General features: G+C 37.2%; 1 protein-coding gene across 1 annotated transcript in view; it reads left to right on the top strand.

The window, feature by feature from the left end:
* The first annotated feature begins 8,654 nt into the window (after window positions 1–8,654).
* Window positions 8,655–14,836, top strand: part of LOC140244146 (E3 ubiquitin-protein ligase TRIP12-like) — a 70,412-nt gene continuing 64,230 nt past the window's right edge. Inside the window, exon 1 of the mRNA XM_072323775.1 lies at window positions 8,655–8,673. The gene's annotated coding sequence lies outside the window, so the exon portion shown is untranslated. The remainder of the gene's footprint in view (window positions 8,674–14,836) is intronic.

The following is a 14,836-nucleotide window of genomic DNA, read 5'->3' as shown; positions in this document are numbered from 1 at the left end:
ATTTCAGTAGCAGCAATGACAAAAAAAAAAAAAAAAAAAAAAAAAATCATGGGCGCACATACTCGAGCAGGATTCGAACCTACGACCTCCTGATCACCGGACAGGCGTCATCTCTACTATAGACCACACCGAGCTTTCGCCCTATACGGCAAGCGTTGATTCTAATCCTGAGTATAGAGCATGCAGCGTGGGTATAATACTGCGTAGATTCGAGTATGTACGCCCATGATTTTTTTATCATGGCTACTACTAAAACACTGATCAATTCAGTGTTTGTTTACGTCGATGTGGGGCAATTTGTCAATCAGTTGCAATGAAAACACCTCGACGGAAGAATTTCATGAATTTGAATATATAAATCGTATACTTATTAAAAAAATATCAATATGACATACGAATATTCCACAAAGCATGTAGGTGGCGTAGCAGATTATAGTTCACTATAATACAATTTTGTTTGATGTTGTTTAATAAAAATTGAAAGATAAAAAACAAACAAACAAACAAAGTTTTTAGAGTTTATTGCAAGGCGCACCCTGTCACGCTACATAAAACGTTGCATGTTCCTCTAACACATGGTAGAATAAGTTTCTTTTTTTTTTCTTCAACACCGGAGACTCAACATTTTGATCAGCTGAGATTAGTTTCCGCCTTCTCTTTCTTCCAGGTTTCTTCTTCTTCTTCTTCTTCTTCTTCTTCTTCTTCTTCTGCGTTGAGAGTGAAGCAGATATCAAAGGGATCGTATAGTTTTGGTTGAGAGCTAATATCAGGTTTCTAATATTATTTGGTGAGATAATGAGAAAACTCTTATGAAATATGAAAGAGCATGTAATTTTATGAGGAATTCAACGTTTATTTGATGAAAATTGGTTTTGAAATGGCTGAGATATCAAAAAAAAAGAGCGATTCTAATAAAGTGTGGGACCCACACTTTATTACGATCGCTTTGTTTTACTTTGTTTTGGATGTTTCAGTCATTCCAAACCCGATTTTCATCAAATAAATTTTGAATTCCTCTAAAAATGGTATAAAAAGTTAAAACCCAATTCTCATCTCCACCAATACTGTACCATCCCTTTAAGGTAAAAGTATCTAATCTCATCTTTGACACAAACGTAAAGAGCATGAGAGATATTATTTCTCTTTTAATTCCCACCTCCCTGCTATATAGGGCCTATAAAACACGAGCGTCATCATCTTTATCACTGGGCAGATAATACCTATACGGAAGTCTATATTTCTGTGCTAATACATGCATGTATACCTTGCTTTTGTAAACTTGCCTCCGCCACAAAGTGTCACCGGATGCAGTAATAGCCAGCCTTTGATCGAGGACGGGAACGCTATAAGACGACGCAGCCTCCCGTGCTGGACGAAAACAGCTGTCTCGCGCGTGTGCAGAACACATTTTTTTTTTTTTTTTTTGCCTATTTAGCGTCGTCTTAGCGTTCGCGTCACAGATCTAGAGCTAATGTCTTGGGGTTGTCCGTCAGTCCGTCCGTCCGTCCTTCCGTTCGTAATTGATTCGTCGATCCATTTGTGACCGTGCATCACAAAACCAACAAAACGTCGCACACAATAGTCATGTAGGACCTACTGATTTTGTGTCAGGACTCAAAATAGGTATAGATCAACCTTGTCAATCTTGAGTTTTTCATTATTTTTTATAAGAGAGCAAGACTTCCTCTAAATCATGGTAAAGTTTGGGGTCATAAAAGAATGGGAAATTGTGTGTTTTTAGCACTTTTTTCTCGAAAACTTTTGGGGGAGAAAGGTGTCATTAATAGTTGTGCCTATCAGAGTCCCCTTCTTATTTCTTAAAAACCCTTTACACACTCTTCATTTTCAACTCTAATAACTTTTGAATTAAGGATGACACTCTTAACTGCTTTGAAAGTTGATAGTGGTCATGGATATAATGTGTAAATAGAGCGTATTTCAGTTTACTCTGGTAATCCCTTCATTTTTTACGCTCAGAGTTTTAGATCCTGTTAATTTTTTGTCCCTTCATTGCACAGCTAATAGCACGTGTTGTTAAACGGTCGAATAATACTTCAGAGCCTCTTTTCTCAGCAAGCACTTTCCAGAGCATGTGTTTCTAGGAGAGTCCATTTGAATTGATTTATATATCATTTTAAAGCTTCAAAGTCTGCTCTTTGAAAATCTGTCCTAAACTAAAAATCTATGATGTCTGGCGACTTTTTGTTGGTTTTGTGGTGCAGGGTCACATTTGATGTTTTCAAATGAAACTTGGCATAATTATGCCAATAATACCATGAATTGACGAAACTGTGCCTATTTTATCAACTTTCGAAGTTAACGATGGGGGGGGGGGGGGGGAGGGAGGGAGGGATCAAGATCAACTTACTAAGTATAGGCCCCTACTCTTATGATTCATTGCAATCATTTCTGTACAATGCCTGAAGATATAAGCGTATGTTGGCAAAGATTCTCAAGGAAAAGTTTTCGACCTTGGATAAGAGTTCAAAGTTCAAGTGAAAATGCTATTCACTGTAACTTCTTTTTTCTCTCCATTATCTCTGATGATGGCTAAAAGTAACTCGAAGCTTTGATATTCCTACGAATACATAAAGCCTGACAATGATTCTCTTGGGAAGTTTTTGGTTACCAGGGCAAAGGTCAAGGTTCAAAGGTCATGTCAAAATGCTGATAATATCTGAATATAACATGTCCTATACTTAATTCACGCTTTATCTCCATGCCTCCAAATGACTCAATACAATTGATCAAAAAATACATCACCGCACTGTCCTTCTGCGGGAAGGACCATATTTTGAGGGCAATGTGGTCAAAGTTGAAAAGTTAAAAAATCAACATTTTGAAAATGGATCGAATATTGTCATAAGAATTGGTTCATGCTATAACCATCAGTAGTGATTATTGAAGAAAGTTGTTGGTTATGGGGTCAAAGGTCAAAAGTCAAAGGTCTAATGAGACCTGGTTTAAGAAATTTATTTAACCTCGCAACGTTTTGGGATTATTATGCCATCAAACTTTCAATCATGTCATTCAGATTTCTTGTCAATAATATACAAAACCGTCGTCTCACATTATCAATATAGATAGATCTTATATAAAATAATTATGATGCGATATGTCGCCATTATAGTAACATTTATCATTTTCCTATGAATATATAGAATATTATTGGATTATAGCCTGCCCGCGGCCCACGCAGGATTACTACATAGATAGTCGCGGGTGAATCACAGAACGATGATGATTGAAATCAGATTCTGAATGTTTTTTTTTGGGCCAAGTAAAAACTGAATAATGATGACAAATAAGAAAAATAAAAAGTGTTTTCCCGTTTCTGCCCGCTTTGTTTGTTTGTTTGCTTGTTTATGCAGCCTAATCAAAAAAAGTTTTTAACGATAAAAAGAAGAAATTTCGATTATTTTCGCTGTTTTAGTCGTTGAATCTCGCATATATACACAACCGACTTTTCGTACTTAAATGTATTTATTGAATAACATCCCTTGTAGCCCGCAGGCTGAATTGCGGACATCTTACAAGGATTAGCATGAATATACAAACATACATTAAAAAACTATTGCACAATAGAGTTAACCTTTACCATTAACAAAACAAAAAACAATACAATTACAATTATTAAAACCTCTGTTCTTATTTTCATAATAATCTCTATTGTTTATACAAATAACCTTACAAAAAATCAACTTCTTTTTCATCTACTCTTCTTCTTCTTCTTCTTCTTCATCTTCTCTTTTGTCCCTCCTTATAAACTTTATCATCCTCTTCTTCACTTTCCCTCCTTCAACCTCTTCTTATTCCAGGCATTATCATAATCACCATATTTTTCATCATCACACAATTAAACTTGATCATTTACTCTCTATTACAAAACATCAATCAATATTACATTCATCAAAAATATACTATTATTATTATACAAAACACTCGGTTCATATCAATAAAGTTCAAAATACAAAACTTCATATTTCACATGACACAGAACAGAGGAACATGTTATGGCAATCAAACTGAGATCAGAAAGTCTGTTTAAGACTAAAAAATTCTGGCAGGTGAAAAAAAATGAGATAGAATCAGAAATAAATGAATGAATGCAGGGCCAATTATCAAACACATCACTACAAAGAGAGAGAGAGAGAAAAGAAACCCATTGACAATGATGAATAAACATTCGGTTTTCAGCACAGATGAGTGTTTTATCAAAGACAGAAAGTTTCGGCGTGCCTGCAAAGGGCTGAACTTGAATCATGAAACACAGAGTGCGTGTGCGTTATAACTTTCAGTAAAACATTGACTATATTCTTCTCTGTCAAAGAGATATAAAAAAATCATAATTGTGAGGCCTTACACAATATAGGGAAACAAAAATCAGTTGGCATCTCATTTTCATAAATAATCTCTATCGTTTGTAAAATAACCTTACTAAAAAACAACATCTTTTCCATCTATACTCATCTTCTTCTTCTTCTTCTTCTTCTTCATCTTCTATTTTCTCCCTCCTTATAAACTTTACCACCCTCTTCTTCACTTTCCCTCTTTCAACCTCTTCTTATTCCCTGAAATTATACATATTTTTTATCATAACAATTAACTGGAAACGACTTGAAATTAGACTAGCCGTAGTGGTGCTGTGCAGTGGATCGGCCATTTTTAAATCCATCGCGTGGGGAAAAGGGGAGGGGGGGGGGGGGGAAGTGCCGTAGCTCTAATCTAATATCTAATATATAATAAACTAATATCTTTGTTTACTTATTGACCTAAGCTTTTTTTTTTTTTTTTTTTTTTGCCTGCATTTTCTATCGGTGTGGTATAATGACATGTAAACATTTGGCAAATTTAGAGTTAAAAAAAAAAAGAATTAAAACAAAAGTAAAAGTGACACGTCTCATTGTGATATTAGATATAAGTTAATAATTCTTTGCCAAAATTTTGTTAGAACTTTTCAATTCATTTCTCAATCTATACATATATTTTGTGTAAAACAGATTAATTATCACAGTGAGTTTGTCTATTGTATTCTTTGACTTGAGTTTGTTGTTATGTTTTGTATGTTTTGAAAGTTTAGACGTTCATGTGGAATGTATATAAATGAATGAAATGGATATAAAACAAAACAGCCTTTATATACAGGAAAAGTGTCGTACATGTATGTACTTTTGTACAGTTATGTATGCGTGCATATGGGGTGGGGGTAGAACATTTCTTTTGTTTTGCGACCGAGGCAAGTTCCGGTACATTATAAAATGCGATAGTTACAGCCTCCAGAGGGCAGCATATCATTTGTCGAAAAATCGTCTAGCCAAATAGACGTACTGAGGTGAGTGACTTGTCTGTGATATTTTACATTTATACCCCTATGAATTGATGTTTTAAGTCATAATAGTTGATTAATTACTGAGGTAAAAAGCAAATGATCTTATCTTCCTTGCGGATGACTGATATGAGCGTTATTTCTTTGTTTGCGCATGTTGTAATCATAAGTATTTGCCGGATGCTCGTATGCAGCGCAGTGCAGAGGTCATAGGGCTAGGGCCGTGTGCTGCCTGCTGCGTAGATGCCAAATACTGCTGTGTGTCGTCGAGGAACACCGGGAATCTCGGTCGCCTGTGGCATAAGGGAACTACGTACCAACCTTTCCACAGGCATAGACAGTGTTCTTTCCTTTTGGCCTGAGCGTTTTTGGCGCATACGGAAAGAAAAAATCGAGGATTGACCGAACGATAGAAGTCCTCTATTGTTCCAGAAAATATTCGAGGCCTAAGTCACAAGCTAAGTGATACTGTGAGCTGTGTGAGTTTTCATTTTGCCAAGTGATGTCAAGGTAAATTTTACATCTCTGATTCTGAAACTTACTCTACTCTGCACTCTGGCTGTGATCTAATACGGGTTATGTGTCTAATACCCCTTTCAGGTAATCGCGGTTCAATTATCCACATTCAAATAATGCGGATGAAGTAGTCAAAATCGCGTTCATATATCCCATGAAGTGCGCACTACTTTTACGAGCACCCGTTCATATAATGGTGCGAAGGACGGAGTTATTTGTCATGGTTACGGCGCACGCCTCTATAATGACGTAATGTTTCCGGTGAATATCCTCACGTGTATGCACACCTCTCGTGCGCTCAAGCTCAGCAATCAGCGGTTGTGCGGGAATTCGAGTGACCTTTGACCGAACTGTGGAATGTTAGTGCGGATAAGTCGTAAAACGCGTTCATGTATTCTCGATCTACTCCTCATGCTGCAATTATGCGCATAATAGCAGCATCAAAATAATGCGCACTTTTCTACTCCTCTCCCGTTCATGTAATCGAAATTTTACGACTTAGTGCTCCTATTATCCACATCCACGATTACCTGAAAGGGGTATAGAACTTCAACTGTTATATCCTTCTCTACTATTCTAGTACTACTAACGAGTTAGTTCTAGACCCCTGGGTGGGCCCTAGTCTGAGAGACTAGAATTCTACTACTAGACCTCTCTAATTCAAAGCATTATACCATTGCCAATCAAATTAGAAATAGATACAAACGCTGTTAACCTGAAACAGAATTTAAGTTGGTATCTTTTTTATTTTTCTTTGAGTAGAAAGTGGTCTAGTTTGGTGAGGCAATTACTGAATTCTATTTTGCTAGCCATCTAACAAACATGGTTATAGTAATAAAGGGACTGACTGTACAGTACTGGTTGAGGTGATAATTCAGCGTGTACCATTTTGCGAAATATTTAGAAACCACTCTCTGAAATGTTAAAGAGCATACAATTCTAAGGGGAATCAAAAGTTTATTTGATGAAAATCGGTTTTGAAATGACTGTGATGTAGACACAGAAAAAAAGGTAATACAAAGATCCTAATAAAAGTTGTGGCCTGTCAATTTTATTAGGATTGCTCTTTTGGATATCTCAGCCATTTCAAGGCCAATTGTCGCCAAATAAATGTTGAATCCTTCTTGAAATTACATGCTCTTTCAAATTTCATAAGAGACTTCTCATTATCTCACCAAAAAAAAAAAAAAAAAAAGTTATAAACCTGAATCCTCACCTCAGCCAGTACTGTACAATCCCTTTAAGCATGCTATAGCCCCCTTGTAAGTGGCAACTTTGTTAGAAGGGCGACAAACTGCACATGGAAGTGAGGAAGGTTTTTGTACACTGATAATTTGGAAAATGACTCGATAAATTTGGTAACTGGGAAGCGAAATGTGCCCAACAGCCATTTGATTTCCTTTGTTTCAATAGTAAAATTTGTAGACGTGTACCAGCCCTAGTCTATTTACAGCTAGTAGCTAGGAGTAGGATAAGTGGATGAATTTGCAAGTTTTCCCTAAGGTGAATAATTTGTGTGTTTTTTTTTTTTAAGTCATCCTCTTATCACAGCTTGAATAAAATAGTTGTTTGAATATAAGTTGGCTTAACTTAAGTGATAACATTGGAGTGAGCCTGATAAGAGGTGAGACCAGAAATAAATTGAAAAGCATAATTTCAGTAAGTTGTGAAGTAGAGTCCAATAGGGGCTGTAAAAGATCTGTCTCGATATCTGACTTGCTTAAATTGTGAGACTCTGGTCCCATTAAAGAGAGATTGTACACTGAGTGTTGCTCATTGCACATACTTTCAAGAGGCAAATTTTCTGCTGACACATCAGCAGAGAGAAGGGAAAGCAAATTTTAAAGAGGCCTGAGACAATAAGTATTTTGTTATTTTATTACACACAAAGAGTGTCAAAATCATGTACTGCGGTAACCATGATATTTGGCATTCTAGGGACTCTAGGGTAACCTAATTCTTATTTTCAAGGAGTTGGCTTTTTACTGAGTGATTAGCTTTATCATTCAAAACCATCTTTTTGGTTTAGAACAAATTTTCTTTTCACAAAATATGTGTGTTAGCATTTCCTGCTTTATGCAGTAGAAGTAAAACTACTCCAGATACCTTTTACAACATTACTAGTGACAATTTTAACACAAAACTCATTTGATATATTTTGGGTAGTGACAGCTACCAAATTAATATTCCTGAGACTACAATATGTAATTCCCATATCAAGTCAGGTTGATAATTATTTTTGTCATGCTGCTTGCTGTGAGCAGTAGACTGTTCTTTTCCTCTTTGGACAAGCAAGAGTCCTGAATATCAGGTGATCTGTGCATCATCATGTTTGTAATTTTTTGGAGACCTTTCATATCATCATTTTATTCTAGTTGTAATATGTGTCTGTTTTGTTAGCCAGAGTGAATCATGTACAATTGTAGATTTGTCAAAGACCCAAGTTCTTAATGTTTTGTCTTTTTATTCTAATTTAAATGATATAAAGTTATAACAAGTGCTTATCATTCAGACATCATGTCATGCAGACCCAGTGTGTTCAATCCAAATCTCAACAAACTATACCAGAAACACATTGCTCTGGCTATCACCCACAGTGAAGTGCTGACCTACAGCTATATGGAAGAGTACCCATCCCTGCTTTGGTTGTTTGACAATGAAATGGACAGGAGGGGGCTTGGACAAAGCCCCTTCTACACTCAAACTGTTACACTCCAGTAGCTGACCTGTTGTGCATTGCTCTTCACAATATCTGAGTCTACAAAGGCATGAGAGGCTATCCCTAGCTATGCAAGGCCTGAACACAATTTCAACTCATTGGAAGGGCCTGAGTATGCCTTGCCTTTGAAAATTTGACCTGTGACCCCCTCTGTACCCCCCCCCCCCATTTGCAGATTTATTTCAGAGAAAAGTATTATTATACAGTTGGCATGTGATATTTCTTGTGCTGTGCATGCTTGTCCCTGCATGTGCCCATGGGTTCTGCATGCATGCAAAGTACAGTTTATTGTTTCATGTGATGTTTCATACTTGTCATATTGCATACCAAATGGAATGGTGTGGGATTGACAATGGTGCACTTTATGGCATTTGCAATTTGGTCGTGAGTAATAACATGAAAAACATCATCACCATTTCATCTTTTAAGGTCCATTTTTTCCTGCTCAATTAACTCACATTGATCTTTTTCATCAGACAGTCGGTGCATAATTTTGTTCTAATTAATCTTTACCAGAATTATTCACTATGATAGGGTAGTGATATTTGCTAAATCCTGCTTGTGAGTTATTTATTGTCATAGATAACAGGCATGATGGCTTTATGATTATAGGGTACAGTATCACAACGATAATTGATAAGTACATGTAAGTCTGTCCTATGTGGAGCCTTTTCTCCATATGATGCTGTGTAAAACCCTTTGCAACATGGCATTACCAGTTGGGTCACTAGAATCACACTAAGTACACCGTTGATAGATCTGTTAACCCATAGAGGACAGACTGATTTTGCTACAACATGCAGTTCTCATAGACACTTGCCCGAGTATACTCTTGAAGGACTCATTCTCAACAGGTTAACAGTGAACTTAGTCCTCCTGGAGAACAGTCAATCCGTGCTGCAGTTTGGATATCTCATGTTATTAGTCATACTCTTGAATTTCCTTTGAACATTTCTTTTGTTCAGCTCATGTGGGTTTTTTATTGGAGGCCTGAAGCACAAGTACATTTAACCCTTTAGGTAGCTATTATAAGCTGTTGCTGTTACCTACCTGCAAGTTTGTACCAAGAGGTGCTGTACTGTCCAAATCATAATGTGTGTGAGAGATTAATACAAATTTTGCAGGCAGTCCTGTGATACGATTGCATAATCAAACATAAGTTTATGTTTGTAGAAACATCAAGCTATAACATCTTCCAAACAGGTTGTGTGGTCAATGAAACTGTGACTTTCAATGGGCCGAATGCATAAACGCTAGCAATTGCTTGTAAGCAATTGCTTCAAGCAAAAGCACAAGCTCGTCTAGCAAAAGGTCTAGCTCAAGCAATTGCTTAAATCTATATGCATAAATTTTTGCTTATGCTATTACCTTTTGCTTGCCCCGCACAAGCAGTTGCTTGCGTTTTCAACAAAAGGGACTTCACGCCTGTGCGAACACAAGAACAAAGGCGAGTATGACAGCATGTATTTGAAAGGGCATGTGTGTGAGGAAACATTTCCTGACATAGCAGAAGAGCTATGAAATGCACATACAAAGACATACACACACATCTATACACACACACGTATTACTGGCTGATTTCCATCACTGCGGCTTATAGTAGCCCGGATCTGCCAGATCGCACGCGGAGAGAGGTCTCCTTGCTCTCCAGCGAAGTCAGACATCCTGATTTTCATCACATTTTGCGTGCTAACCACTGGACATTCCCGGTGTTGAAATGAAAAAGTGTCTTACACTACTCAAGAGTAATTTCTTGTAGATTTATACCACTCCTTCACAAGTGTGGTCTTTCTTTCATGAATATGAAAATGATTAAAAAAGAGAACGTTCCGGTTAAGTAAAAGCTCAAGCTCATTTTACAGAGCTTGGAAAATCATAAGCAATTGCTAGCAAGAACTAGCAAAAGGTACATTTTATGCATATGTTTTTAAAGGTAGGGGATACCTTTTACAGACCTCCCAAAATGCAGCAAAACGTTAAATATGAACCTCATGGGACCTGTTTAGGCCACTGCTGAGAAATTTGGAAGTCAACAGTTATCTACAATTTGAATAATGCACAAAACTCAACTACTCAGTAGTTCTGTGTGTCAGCCACACTTAAGCCTTTTTGTTGCAGTCTTCTGTATTTTTTGTCTATAAACACAAATCTAAAAGTATAAGAGCTGATGTAATAACATATAGAGTGTGTGTGGCAAGAATGTATATAGAAATGTTTGTAAGTTTTGATGATCTTTCTTCACAAAATATACATGATGGACACACATGCAGTGCATGGGTCTGCAAAGGTAGCCTAGTAATGTACTGGAATTTACGGTGAGCCCCGAAAAAGAATTCAGTTCAAAACCTAACGGTCAACAAAATGTACTAAATGTTACCTTCCACTTTCAATACTTTATGGGAGTTTCTAAAATGATACTCTCTTCAACATACCACTGTATTTATACAACTCTTCATTTAAGGCATGCAAATGGGATTCCCTACCTTTAAGCAAATGCTTGGTCTCTAAGCAATTGCTTGAGGGCAGCAAGCAATTGCTTGTGCTTGCTAGCAAAAGCTTCTGCTCGTGCTTGCTAGCAAAAGCTTCTGCTCGCAAGCAATTGCTTGTTTTTATGCATACGGATTCGAGTAAAAGGCTAGCACAAGCAATTGCTAGCGTTTATGCATTCGGCCCATTGACATGTGCCTGTCTCATGTGTTTTTCACACACACACATACACACACACACACATGCACACACACACACACACACAGACACACAGACACACACACACACACACACAGACACACACACTCACACACAGACACACACACACATGCATATGTGCATACACTGTAGTGAAGGACTGGTACTTAATACTGTACTCTGTTTGAATTTCAACATGTTGAAGGGGAATTCCAGACCAGTTAACATCTAGTGTACTAAGAAAGATGCAATTTTAGGAGCACAATAGTGAAAATTGGATCAAAGTAGGATAGAAATGAAGGCAGTTATGAAATTGTGAAGATTTGTTCATTTTCACAAAACACTTTTTGAACAGTCAATATGAACATTTATAAGCAACTGAATAAATTAATGATGTCATCACCTCATAAATATCCACATACTTTGTAAGGTACACAAATTCTTGAAATTTCCATTCTTTTTTTAATGCAGTTAAGACCCAGTCTCAATTTCGTAATATATCTGTCTGATCATTATTTTGAACTTATTTTGGGAAGAATAACAACATATTTTACACTTTTATGGCATAGAATTATTATTATTATTTTTTTTTACACAGTCAATGGAAGATTGTGAGAGGATAATATCATCTCACTTGTTTGCATAGATATCAATTGTATGATCTGTTTGACAAGGGTTTTTTTTTTGCAAATTTTTCAGAAACTTCACAATTTTACTCTAATTTTTATAAGATTTTGATCATATTTTCACTGTTGTGCTTGTAAAATATTCTTTCTTTTTAGACTAACTTTTAACTGATCTGAAATTTCCCTTTGAAGGCCTGGTGAAATTGTAGGTGAATGTAAAAAAGGGCAAAGATCCTGCAATGACCTTTCTAGCTAGACTGATTAAAACCAGAAATGTTCGCATTCATGTTTATTTTGCAAATTTTGCGAGAGCCAAGATTTGTGAAATTAAAATGCACGCAGAAGTTCTTGTCTTTGTCTATGCTATATTATATGCATTTTATACCTGTGGCAATTTGCAAAAATTTCATGCCATGAAAGTTTCTTGCTTCAGTGTATGTTTCTTCTGCAAAGCATTCCTTATGCATCTGACAACCTTTTTACCAGTAAAGTGTACGTGTCTGTATATGCACGACACATCTGTCAAAGACCTGCCTAGTCACACAGTAGGCGTGTCTTCATCAGCCCGAAGTTCAAACTAGTGGGATATTTTGCGGTCTTAGAAAAAAGCTCGATACAGCGAATGTGCGTCTTCATCAGCTCGAAAAGCCTGCTTCGGGAAATTAGTCCGAAAATTGACGCATGCGCACTTTGCAATATTACTCTGCCTAGCTTGCGGTTCCAAAGTGGATTTCCCCGCTCAAAATCTCCTATATCACCGTATGTATGATACTACAACCAGGGAGGTGAGCAGTACAGCAAATTCTCTCCAAAGAGATATTGATAACGCTACTCTTTCTTCTGTCCAGTGAGGCATCGCGACAATGAAATTAACGAATTGCAATGTTTAAACAAATCCAAAATACACACAACCTGCAAGAATCTTCAGCTAAGGTAGAGTGGACCAGAAGAAGAAGTTTACAAAAAAACAGCTAGCATGCACAGCACTGAGTTTTGATAGGGAGGTGAGAGAAATCACCTCCCTGGTTTTAAAGATGTCAACAACAGTAGGCCTATAGTACACACATGTGATTCTTGAATACACCGTGCTTGTAATGTACTGTACACAATCACTAGCTTGTACATGCGCTTTCCATTGCCAACTGGCTAACCAGAAGCGTGGAGGGATCGAGAAAATTTCGGGCTGATGGAGACGCACTCAAAATAGCGCGCTATTTCACGAATTAGCGCTCTAGTTCACGAACTAGACCAAGATTTTTGGGGAAATTTTCCCGATCAAATAGCGGGCTATTTGCGTCTTCACTACACAGATAGCGCGCTATTTTGACATCGGACTAGTTTGGTAACCGCAAGATAGCGCGCTATTTTGAAACTTCGGGCTGACGAAGACACGCCTAGTGAGTGTTAGAGATCCTATTTCTCATGAAGTCATCTGCTGAATTAATGTATTGCAATTTCGGAGAAAATCACTATTGTAGTAGCGCGCGCGATGATGACAAATAAATCATCCAGGCCCGGAATTATCCATGATATCTAGGGTGAAGTCTATTTATACTAGTGCTGCTGATTGAACCCCCCCCCCCCAAAAAAAAAAAAAAAAAGTAAATAAATAAATAAAATAAATAAATAAATAGAATAAAATAGATAAATAAATAAAAAAATAAAAATAAATAGATAAAAATAAATAAATAAATAAAGTGTAAATACTTATACAGAAATATGAAAGTGCAATTAACATATTTTCAGCATCTTTTATGACTTGATACAGAAGAGTATGTGAAATTGCAGTCACATTTATGTCTTTACTTTCCGTAGTAGAGCTTGTGTGTGATGTAAGCTTCACCATCTGACTTGCGAGTATACCAAATTAGCAGTTATTGTGCATTATTATTATTTTTCTCACCTGTTCATCAAGCAGATTACCATTTAATGGTATACTGTACTTGGTTAATGACTGGAGTCATTATACAGGTACTATGTTTTATAGTTGCATGCATTATATGAGAATGTACACATGTAGTGTAGACGTAGTTGTGCTTGCTTTCCTGTACAATATGTGCATTGCGAATGTTGTGTAGAGGTACAGAATCTCATGCATAATCTATCATGACTGTCCTTTTTCTTAGTAGGGCTAAGTCACAGATTGACAGGGGATGTACATGTAGATGCCTAGAAGTGTAATTTGTACAGAATACTGTACTCACTGGTTTCCTGAATGATCAGTAATGCACATCATGCTAAATGATGTTAGTGTAAAAATTTGTTTTGTACCGGGTACTTTTAAAGGAGCCCTTGCATGCTAAAGGGTGGTGGAAGTTATACTTTTTCGTATCAATTTGCATATTTGTGTGTTATACTGTTAGTGTGTGTATGCATGCCTGTGTACAAACCATGCTTTTCTGTACATATGGTCCACATGCATTACTGTTGTTTATCAGGAAATTTGAGGATATTTTTGCAATTTTCTCAGGGATACCAATGTATCATGTGTAGGCCCTACTTCATCACTTAGGGTGTGTTTATGCTCAATTTGCGAAGGCAGAATCAGCGTTTTGAAACGCTGATTCAAAACGCCGTTCACGGGAGCACTGTTTATGCTCACTTTCTTCGAGCCTTGGAAAGAGCGTTTGCGATTGCTTCGCTGACCTCAGCAGAGGCAGGTCAAATTGGGGCGCGCGCTGCGATCGGTGGCCTGGCCTGGGAGAGCAGCTGGGAAAGACATGCGTATGCACAGTACATGGGAAAATTGCACAGGCCAGGGTAGCTGGCTGGCCGGGCGTGCGCTTTTTCACGTGAACCGGAAAGGCATTTAGATGATGTCACTCTCAACGCGTATTGAAACGCTGTTGCGTTTATGCTTCCCCGTTAAACGTGATTAGTCAGAAACGCTGATCGTAAACGCACCTTTTTGTGCGTTTTTGATTGCCGTTTTGAATCAGCGTTTCTATCGAAATGAGCATGAAC

Source organism: Diadema setosum, chromosome 21, assembly GCF_964275005.1.
Source record: "Diadema setosum chromosome 21, eeDiaSeto1, whole genome shotgun sequence".
Lineage (NCBI taxonomy): Eukaryota > Metazoa > Echinodermata > Echinoidea > Diadematoida > Diadematidae > Diadema > Diadema setosum.
The sequence above is the reverse complement of the archived record's forward strand: the minus strand, read 5'-3'. Positions and strand labels throughout refer to the sequence as shown.